We start from the raw sequence: 12,792 nt of genomic DNA, 5'->3' as shown, positions 1-12,792 counted from the left end.
TCTGCTACCAGACATATCTATAAAGTCTACACTCTGCTACCAGACATATCTATAAAGTCTACACTCTGCTACCAGACATATCTATACAGTCTACACTCTGCTACCAGACATATCTATACAGTCTACACTCTGCTACCAGACATATCTATACAGTCTACACTCTGCTACCAGACATATCTATACAGTCTACACTCCGCTACCAGACATATCTATACAGTCTACACTCTGCTACCAGTCTACAATCTGCTACCAGACATATCTATACTGTCTACACTCTGCAACCAGACATATCTATACAGACTACACTCTGCTACTAGTCTACACTCTGCTACCAGACATATCTATACAGACTACACTCTACTACCAGACATATCTATACAGACTACACTCTGCTATCAGACATATCTATACAGACTACACTCTGCTACCAGACATATCTATACAGACTACACTCTGCTACCAGACATATCTATACAGACTGAACTCTGCTACCAGTCTACACTCTGCAACCAGACATATCTATACAGTCTACACTCTGCTACCAGACATATCTATACAGTCTACACTCTGCTACCAGTCATATCTATACAGTCTACACTCTGCTACCAGTCTACACTCTCCTACCAGACATATCTATACAGTCTACACCCTGCTACCAGACATATCTATACAGACTACACTCTGCTACCAGTCTATACTCTGCTACCAGACATATCTATACAGTCTACACTCTGCTACCAGTCTACACTCTGCTACCAGACATATCTATACAGACTACAATCTGCTACCAGACATATCTATACTGTCTACACTCTGCAACCAGACATATCTATACAGACTACACTCTGCTACCAGTCTACACTCTGCTACCAGACATATCTATACAGACTACACTCTGCTACCAGACATATCTATACAGTCTACACTCTGCTACCAGTCTACACTCTGCTACCAGACATATCTATACAGTCTACACTCTGCTACCAGTCTACACTTTGCTACCAGACTTATCTATACAGACTACACCTTGCTACCAGTCATATCTATACAGTCTACACTCTGCTACCAGTCTACACTCTGCTACCAGACATATCTATACAGTCTACACTCTGCTACCAGACATATCTATACAGACTACACTCTGCTACCAGTCATATCTATACAGTCTACACTCTGCTACCAGACATATCTATACAGTCTACACTCTGCTACCAGACATATCTATACAGTCTACACTCTGCTACCAGTCTACACTTTGCTACCAGACTTATCTATACAGACTACACCTTGCTACCAGTCATATCTATACAGTCTACACTCTGCTACCAGTCTACACTCTGCTACCAGACATATCTATACAGTCTACACTCTGCTACCAGACATATCTATACAGACTACACTCTGCTACCAGTCATATCTATACAGTCTACACTCTGCTACCAGACATATCTATACAGTCTACACTCTGCTACCAGACATATCTATACAGTCTACACTCTGCTACCAGACAACACTCTGCTACCAGACATATCTATACAGTCTACACTCTGCTACCTGACATATCTATACAGACTACACTCTGCTACCAGACATATCTATACAGTCTACACTCTGCTACCAGACATATCTATACAGTCTACACTCTGCTACCAGACATATCTATACAGTCTACACTCTGCTACCAGACATATCTATACAGTCTACACTCTGCTACCAGACATATCTATACAGTCTACACTCTGCTACCAGACATATCTATACAGGTTACACTCTGCTACCAGACATATCTATACAGTCTACACTCTGCTACCAGACATATCTATACAGTCTACACTCTGCTACCAGACATATCTATACAGTCTACACTCTGCTACCAGACATATCTATACATTCTACACTCTGCTACCAGTCATATCTATACAGTCTACAGTCTGCTACCAGACATATCTATACAGTCTACACTCTTCTACCAGACATATCTAGACAGTCTACACTCTGCTACCAGACATATCTCTACAGTCTACACTCTGCTACCAGAAATATCTATACAGGCTACACTCTGCTACAAGACATATCTATACAGTCTACACTCTGCTACCAGACATATCTATACAGTCTACACTCTGCTACCAGACAACACTCTGCTACCAGACATATCTATACAGTCTACACTCTGCTACCAGACATATCTATAAAGACTACACTCTGCTACCAGACATATCTATAAAGTCTACACTCTGCTACCAGACATATCTATACAGTCTACACTCCGCTACCAGACATATCTATACAGTCTACACTCTGCTACCAGTCTACACTCTGCTACCAGACATATCTATACAGACTACAATCTGCTACCAGACATATCTATACTTTCTACACTCTGCAACCAGACATATCTATACAGACTACACTCTGCTACTAGTCTACACTCTGCTACCAGACATATCTATACAGACTACACTCTGCTACCAGACATATCTATACAGACTACACTCTGCTATCAGACATATCTATACAGACTACACTCTGCTACCATACATATCTATACAGTCTACACTCTGCTACCAGACATATCTATACAGACTACACTCTGCTACCAGACATATCTATACAGACTACACTCTGCTACCATACATATCTATACAGTCTACACTCTGCTATCAGACATATCTATACAGACTACACTCTGCTACCAGACATATCTATACAGTCTACACTCTGCTACCAGTCATATCTATACAGTCTACACTCTTCTACCAGACATATCTAGACAGTCTCCACTCTGCTACCAGACATATCTATACAGTCTACACTCTGCTACCAGACATATATATACAGACTACACTCTGTTACCAGTCTACACTCTGCTACCAGTCATATCTATACAGTCTACACTCTGCTACCAGACATATCTATACAGTCTACACTCTGCTACCAGTCTACACTCTGCTACCAGACATATCTATACAGACTACACTCTGCTACCATTCATATCTATACAGTCTACACTCTGCTACCAGACATATCTATACAGTCTACACTCTTCCAGCAGACATATCTAGACAGTCTACACTCTGCTACCAGACATATCTATACAGTCTACACTCTGCTACCAGACATATATATACAGACTACACTCTGTTACCAGTCTACACTCTGCTACCAGTCATATCTATACAGTCTACAGTCTGCTACCAGACATATCTATACAGTCTACACTCTGTTACCAGTCTACACTCTGCTACCAGTCATATCTATACAGTCTACACTCTCCTACCAGACATATCTATACAGTCTACACTCTGCTACCAGCCATATCTATACAGACTTCACTCTGCTACCAGACATATCTATACACACTACACTCTGCTACCAGTCATATCTATACAGTCTACACTCTGCTACCAGACATATCTCTACAGTCTACACTCTGCTACCAGACATATCTATACAGGCTACACTCTGCTACCAGACATATCTATACAGTCTACACTCTGCTACCAGACATATCTATACAGTCTACACTCTGCTACCAGACATATCTATACAGGTTACACTCTGCTACCAGACATATCTATACAGTCTACACTCTGCTACCAGACATATCTATACAGTCTACACTCTGCTACCAGACATATCTATACAGTCTACACTCTGCTACCAGACATATCTATACATTCTACACTCTGCTACCAGTCATATCTATACAGTCTACAGTCTGCTACCAGACATATCTATACAGTCTACACTCTTCTACCAGACATATCTAGACAGTCTACACTCTGCTACCAGACATATCTCTACAGTCTACACTCTGCTACCAGAAATATCTATACAGGCTACACTCTGCTACAAGACATATCTATACAGTCTACACTCTGCTACCAGACATATCTATACAGTCTACACTCTGCTACCAGACAACACTCTGCTACCAGACATATCTATACAGTCTACACTCTGCTACCAGACATATCTATAAAGTCTACACTCTGCTACCAGACATATCTATAAAGTCTACACTCTGCTACCAGACATATCTATACAGTCTACACTCCGCTACCAGACATATCTATACAGTCTACACTCTGCTACCAGTCTACACTCTGCTACCAGACATATCTATACAGACTACAATCTGCTACCAGACATATCTATACTTTCTACACTCTGCAACCAGACATATCTATACAGACTACACTCTGCTACTAGTCTACACTCTGCTACCAGACATATCTATACAGACTACACTCTGCTACCAGACATATCTATACAGACTACACTCTGCTATCAGACATATCTATACAGACTACACTCTGCTACCAGACATATCTATACAGGTTACACTCTGCTACCAGACATATCTATACAGTCTACACTCTGCTACCAGACATATCTATACAGTCTACACTCTGCTACCAGACATATCTATACAGTCTACACTCTGCTACCAGACATATCTATGCATTCTACACTCTGCTACCAGTCATATCTATACAGTCTACAGTCTGCTACCAGACATATCTATACAGTCTACACTCTTCTACCAGACATATCTAGACAGTCTACACTCTGCTACCAGACATATCTCTACAGTCTACACTCTGCTACCAGACATATCTATACAGGCTACACTCTGCTACAAGACATATCTATACAGTCTACACTCTGCTACCAGACATATCTATACAGTCTACACTCTGCTACCAGACAACACTCTGCTACCAGACATATCTATACAGTCTACACTCTGCTACCAGACATATCTATAAAGTCTACACTCTGCTACCAGACATATCTATAAAGTCTACACTCTGCTACCAGACATATCTATACAGTCTACACTCCGCTACCAGACATATCTATACAGTCTACACTCTGCTACCAGTCTACACTCTGCTACCAGACATATCTATACAGACTACAATCTGCTACCAGACATATCTATACTTTCTACACTCTGCAACCAGACATATCTATACAGACTACACTCTGCTACTAGTCTACACTCTGCTACCAGACATATCTATACAGACTACACTCTGCTACCAGACATATCTATACAGACTACACTCTGCTATCAGACATATCTATACAGACTACACTCTGCTACCATACATATCTATACAGTCTACACTCTGCTACCAGACATATCTATACAGACTACACTCTGCTACCAGACATATCTATACAGACTACACTCTGCTACCATACATATCTATACAGTCTACACTCTGCTATCAGACATATCTATACAGACTACACTCTGCTACCAGACATATCTATACAGTCTACACTCTGCTACCAGTCATATCTATACAGTCTACACTCTTCTACCAGACATATCTAGACAGTCTCCACTCTGCTACCAGACATATCTATACAGTCTACACTCTGCTACCAGACATATATATACAGACTACACTCTGTTACCAGTCTACACTCTGCTACCAGTCATATCTATACAGTCTACACTCTGCTACCAGACATATCTATACAGTCTACACTCTGCTACCAGTCTACACTCTGCTACCAGACATATCTATACAGACTACACTCTGCTACCATTCATATCTATACAGTCTACACTCTGCTACCAGACATATCTATACAGTCTACACTCTTCCAGCAGACATATCTAGACAGTCTACACTCTGCTACCAGACATATCTATACAGTCTACACTCTGCTACCAGACATATATATACAGACTACACTCTGTTACCAGTCTACACTCTGCTACCAGTCATATCTATACAGTCTACAGTCTGCTACCAGACATATCTATACAGTCTACACTCTGTTACCAGTCTACACTCTGCTACCAGTCATATCTATACAGTCTACACTCTCCTACCAGACATATCTATACAGTCTACACTCTGCTACCAGCCATATCTATACAGACTTCACTCTGCTACCAGACATATCTATACACACTACACTCTGCTACCAGTCATATCTATACAGTCTACACTCTGCTACCAGACATATCTCTACAGTCTACACTCTGCTACCAGACATATCTATACAGGCTACACTCTGCTACCAGACATATCTATACAGTCTACACTCTGCTACCAGACATATCTATACAGTCTACACTCTGCTACCAGACAACACTCTGCTACCAGACATATCTATACAGTCTACACTCTGCTACCAGACATATCTATACAGTCTACTCTCTGCTACCAGACATATCTATACAATCTACACTCTGTTACCAGTCTACACTCTGCTACCAGTCATATCTATGCAGTCTACACTCTGCTACCAGACATATCTATAAAGTCTACACTCTGCTACCAGACATATCTATAAAGTCTACACTCTGCTACCAGACATATCTATATAGTCTACACTCTGCTACCAGACATATCTATACAGTCTACACTCTGCTACCAGACATATCTATACAGTCTACACTCTGCTACCAGACATATCTATACAGTCTACACTCCGCTACCAGACATATCTATACAGTCTACACTCTGCTACCAGTCTACACTCTGCTACCAGACATATCTATACAGACTACAATCTGCTACCAGACATATCTATACTGTCTACACTCGGCAACCAGACATATCTATACAGACTACACTCTGCTACTAGTCTACACTCTGCTACCAGACATTTCTATACAGACTACACTATACTACCAGACATATCTATACAGACTACACTCTGCTATCAGACATATCTATACAGACTACACTCTGCTACCAGACATATCTATACAGACTACACTCTGCTACCAGACATATCTATACAGACTGAACTCTGCTACCAGTCTACACTCTGCAACCAGACATATCTATACAGTCTACACTCTGCTACCAGACATATCTATACAGTCTACACTCTGCTACCAGTCATATCTATACAGTCTACACTCTGCTACCAGTCTACACTCTCCTACCAGACATATCTATACAGTCTACACCCTGCTACCAGACATATCTATACAGACTACACTCTGCTACCAGTCTATACTCTGCTACCAGACATATCTATACAGTCTACACTCTGCTACCAGTCTACACTCTGCTACCAGACATATCTATACAGACTACAATCTGCTACCAGACATATCTATACTGTCTACACTCTGCAACCAGACATATCTATACAGACTACACTCTGCTACCAGTCTACACTCTGCTACCAGACATATCTATACAGACTACACTCTGCTACCAGACATATCTATACAGTCTACACTCTGCTACCAGTCTACACTCTGCTACCAGACATATCTATACAGTCTACACTCTGCTACCAGTCTACACTTTGCTACCAGACTTATCTATACAGACTACACCTTGCTACCAGTCATATCTATACAGTCTACACTCTGCTACCAGTCTACACTCTGCTACCAGACATATCTATACAGTCTACACTCTGCTACCAGACATATCTATACAGACTACACTCTGCTACCAGTCATATCTATACAGTCTACACTCTGCTACCAGACATATCTATACAGTCTACACTCTGCTACCAGACATATCTATACAGTCTACACTCTGCTACCAGACATATATATACAGACTACACTCTGCTACCAGACATATATATACAGACTACACTCTGCTACCTGACATATCTATACAGACTACACTCTGCTACCAGACATATCTATACAGTCTACACTCTGCTACCAGACATATCTATACAGTCTACACTCTGCTACCAGACATATCTATACAGTCTACACTCTGCTACCAGACATATCTATACAGTCTACACTCTGCTACCAGACATATCTATACAGTCTACACTCTGCTACCAGACATATCTATACATTCTACACTCTGCTACCAGTCATATCTATACAGTCTACAGTCTGCTACCAGACATATATATACAGTCTACACTCTTCTACCAGACATATCTAGACAGTCTACACTCTGCTACCAGACATATCTATACAGTCTACACTCTGCTACCAGACATATATATACAGACTACACTCTGCTACCTGACATATCTATACAGACTACACTCTGCTACCAGACATATCTCTACAGTCTACACTCTGCTACCAGACATATCTATACAGGTTACACTCTGCTACCAGACATATCTAGACAGTCTACACTCTGCTACCAGACATATCTATACAGTCTACACTCTGCTACCAGACATATATATATACAGACTACACTCTGTTACCAGTCTACACTCTGCTACCAGTCATATCTATACAGTCTACACTCTGCTACCAGACATATCTATAAAGTCTACACTCTGCTACCAGACATATATATACAGACTACACTCTGCTACCTGAAATATCTATCCAGACTACACTCTGCTACCAGACATATCTATACAGTCTTCACTCTGCTACCAGACATATCTATACAGTCTACACTCTGCTACCAGTCTACACTCTGCTACCAGACAAAAATATACAGTCTACACTCTGCTACCAGTCTACACTCTGCTACCAGTCTACACTCTGCTACCAGACATATCTATACAGTCTACACTCTGCTACCAGTCTACACTCTGCTACCAGTCATATCTATACAGTCTACACTCTGCTACCAGTCATATCTATACAGTCTACACTCTGCTACCAGACATATCTATACAGTCTACACTCTGCTACCAGACATATCTATACAGTCTACACTCTGCTACCAGTCTACACTCTGCTACCAGTCTACACTCTGCTACCAGTCATATCTATACAGTCTACACTCTGCTACCAGACATATCTATACAGTCTACACTCTGCTACCAGTCTACACTCTGCTACCAGTCATATCTATACATTCTACACTCTGCTACCAGACATATCTATACATTCTACACTCTGCTACCAGACATATCTATACAGTCTACACTCTGCTACCTGACATATCTATACAGACTACACTCTGCTACCAGACATATCTATACAGTCTACACTCTGCTACCAGACATATCTATACAGTCTACACTCTGCTACCAGTCATATCTATACAGTCTACACTCTGCTACCAGACATATCTATACACACTACACTCTGCTACCAAACATATCTATACAGACTACTCTCTGCTACCAGTCTACACTCTGCTACCAGACATATCTATACAGTCTACACTCTGCTACCAGACATATATATACAGACTAAAATCTGCTACCTGACATATCTATACATTCTACACTCTGCTACCTGACATATCTATACAGTCTACACTCTGCTACCAGACATATCTATACAGTCTACACTCTGCTACCAGACATATCTATACAGTCTACACTCTGCTACCAGACATATCTATACAGACTACACTCTGCTACCAGTCATATCTATACAGTCTACACTCTGCTACCAGACATATCTATACAGTCTACACTCTGCTACCAGACATATCTATACAGTCTACACTCTGCTACCAGACATATCTATACAGTCTACACTCTGCTACCAGTCATATCTATACAGTCTACACTCTGCTACCAGACATATCTATACAGTCTACACTCTGCTACCAGACATATCTATACAGTCTACACTCTGCTACCAGACATATCTATACAGTCTACACTCTGCTACCAGACATATCTATACAGTCTACACTCTGCTACCAGACATATCTATACAATCTACACTCTGCTACCAGACATATCTATACAGACTACACTCTGCTACCAGTCTACACTCTGCTACCAGACATATCTATACAGTCTACACTCTGCTACCAGACATATCTATACAGTCTACACTCTGCTACCAGACATATCTATACAGTCTACACTCTGCTACCAGACATATCTATACAGTCTACACTCTGCTACCAGACATATCTATACAGTCTCCACACTGCTACCAGACATATCTATACAGTCTACACACTGCTACCAGACATATCTATACAGTCTACACTCTGCTACCAGACATATCTATACAGACTACACTCTGCTACCAGTCTACACTCTGCTACCAGACATATCTATACAGTCTACACTCTGCTACCAGACATATCTATACAGACTACACTCTGCTACCAGTCTACACTCTGCTACCAGACATATCTATACAGTCTACACTCTGCTACCAGACATATCTATACAGTCTACACTCTGCTACCTGACATATCTATACAGTCTACACTCTGCTACCAGACATATCTATACAGTCTACACTCTGCTACCAGTCATATCTATACAGTCTACACTCTGCTACCAGTCATATCTATACAGTCTACACTCTGCTACCAGACATATCTATACAGTCTACACTCTGCTACCAGACATATCTATACAGTCTACACTCTGCTACCAGACATATCTATACAGTCTACACTCTGCTACCAGACATATCTATACAGTCTACACTCTGCTACCTGACATATCTATACAGACTACACTCTGCTACCAGACATATCTATACAGTCTACACTCTGCTACCAGACAACACTCTGCTTCCAGACATATCTATACACTCTACACTCTGCTACCAGACATATCTATACAGACTACACTCTGCTACCAGACATATCTATACAGACTACAGTCTGCTACCAGTCTACACTCTGCTACCAGACATATCTATACAGTCTACACTCTGCTACCAGTCTACACTCTGCTACCAGACATATCTATACAGTCTACACTCTGCTACCAGTCTACACTCTGCTACCAGACATAAATATACAGTCTACACTCTGCTAACAGACATATCTATACAGACTACACTCTGCTACCAGACATATCTATACAGACTACACTCTGCTACCAGTCTACACTCTGCTACCAGACATATCTATACAGTCTACACTCTGCTACCAGTCTACACTCTGCTACCAGACATATCTATACAGTCTACACTCTGCTACCAGTCTACACTCTGCTACCAGTCTACACTCTGCTACCAGTCATATCTATACAGTCTACACTCTGCTACCAGACATATCTATACAGTCTACACTCTGCTACCAGACATATCTATACAGTCTACACTCTGCTACCAGTCTACACTCTGCTACCAGTCATATCTATACAGTCTACACTCTGCTACCAGTCTACACTCTGCTACCAGTCATATCTATACAGTCTACACTCTGCTACCAGACATATCTATACAGTCTACACTCTGCTACCAGACATATCTATACAGTCTACACGCTGCTACCAGACATATCTATACAGACTACACTCTGCTACCAGACATATCTATACAGTCTACACTCTGCTACCAGAACGTAGATATGTGTGTGTGTGTGTGTGTGTGTGTGTGTGTGTGTGTGTGTGTGAGTGTGTGTGTGTGTGTGTGTGTGTGTGTGTGTGTGTGTGTAGTGTGTGTGTGTGTGTGTAGTGTGTGTGTAGTGTGTGTGTGTGTGTGTGTACTCCCTGGATGAGGAGATGTAATCTCATGTTTTGTCCACAGAAACCAACAGGAGAGATCAGAGTCAGAGATTCTCAGTGGTCAGTCTTCCCAGAGTCATCAAACAGACCTGGACTCTATATTCATTGTATGTGGTCCTGTTATGATGAAACTGGGTCATGTGCCTTTATTTAGGTCATTTAGCTGAGCAACAGTAACAGATATATTATATATATTATTATATTACAGATATATATGATATTATTATATATTACTGATTTATATTATATTATTATATAGCTCAGATAGGATCATATATACATATAGACACTGATTTAAAATGTGGTTATATATTTATATAAGTCTATGATTGTGTTGAAATGATTATTATAGACGTCACTGATTCTCTGTTCACCCCGGTCTCCGCGCTCATCATCACAAGCCGCCGTTTCACGGAAGGAAAAACCCGTCGTTTCTGTCGTTCAGTTCTGGTAAATCCCCCGGTTTTGAGAACACAACGTTAAATCCCTAACCCTAACCCAGGTTTTTATACAGAGAAGATAACAGATTTTAATTTTTTAACGTCGAGATAAAAAGCCAAGAGAGCCGTTACCGTGATGCAGCTGCTGTCCTCCGGTCTGTTTTATAAAGATGCTTTTTGTTTTCATGAATTTGTACAATATATAAAACAATGTTTCCATTACACCTATCGGGGATTTATTTCTTACCGTTTTACCGGAGACCTGGTGCTTCTGGTCGTGAGGTTCTGATCCAGATGAGCTGTAGCCCCTAGGTTTAGCCGATGTTCCCAGACAGACGACACGCGATTTAATAAAACCCTCCTTCCCAAAACTAACGAAAACGGTACAAGCCTCGAGCTCTAACGGGGAAATAGCGGTGGTTCGAGTGGAAAAAAAATCAGGAAACGCTCGAGCAGCTCCCGGTAGACAGGACCGACTACAGCGCAAGAGCGAGAGAGATCAATCCGCTTCTATCGTCTGCCTGTGGAACTGCCTCTCTCCCTCTCTCCTCCACTCTCCTCCCTGACATTCCCTCCCTCTCTCCTCCTCTCTCCTCCCTGACACTCCCTCTCTCCCTCTCTCCTCCTCTCTCCTCCCTGACACTCCCTCCCTCCCTGTCTCCTCCTCTCTCCTCCCTGACACTCCTTCTCTCCTCCTGTCTTCTATCAGTCTCTCCCTCACTCCCTCTCTCCTCCTCTATCCCTCTCTCCTCCTGTCTTCTATCAGACTCTCCCTCTCTCCCTCTCTCCTCCTGTCTTCTATCAGACTCTCCCTCTCTCCCTCTCTCCCCCTCTATCAGACACTCCCTCTCTCCCTCTCTCCAACTGTCTTCTATCAGTCTCTCCCTCTCTCCCTCTCTCCTCCTGTCTTCTATCAGACTCTCCCTCTCTCCCTCTCTCCTCCTGTCTTCTATCAGTCTCTCCCTCTCTCCCT

At 41.6% G+C, this 12,792-nt stretch overlaps 1 protein-coding gene across 1 annotated transcript in view; it reads right to left on the bottom strand.

The window, feature by feature from the left end:
- The window catches only part of LOC106593686 (guanine nucleotide-binding protein G(I)/G(S)/G(O) subunit gamma-13), a 62,968-nt gene extending 50,581 nt beyond the window's left edge, over positions 1–12,387 (bottom strand). Inside the window, exon 1 of the mRNA XM_045712515.2 lies at positions 12,067–12,387. The gene's annotated coding sequence lies outside the window, so the exon portion shown is untranslated. The remainder of the gene's footprint in view (positions 1–12,066) is intronic.
- Positions 12,388–12,792: the final 405 nt, after the last annotated feature.

This window comes from Salmo salar, chromosome 02 (genome assembly GCF_965601325.2).
Source record: "Salmo salar chromosome 02, fSalSal1, whole genome shotgun sequence".
Lineage (NCBI taxonomy): Eukaryota > Metazoa > Chordata > Actinopteri > Salmoniformes > Salmonidae > Salmo > Salmo salar.
The sequence above is the reverse complement of the archived record's forward strand: the minus strand, read 5'-3'. Positions and strand labels throughout refer to the sequence as shown.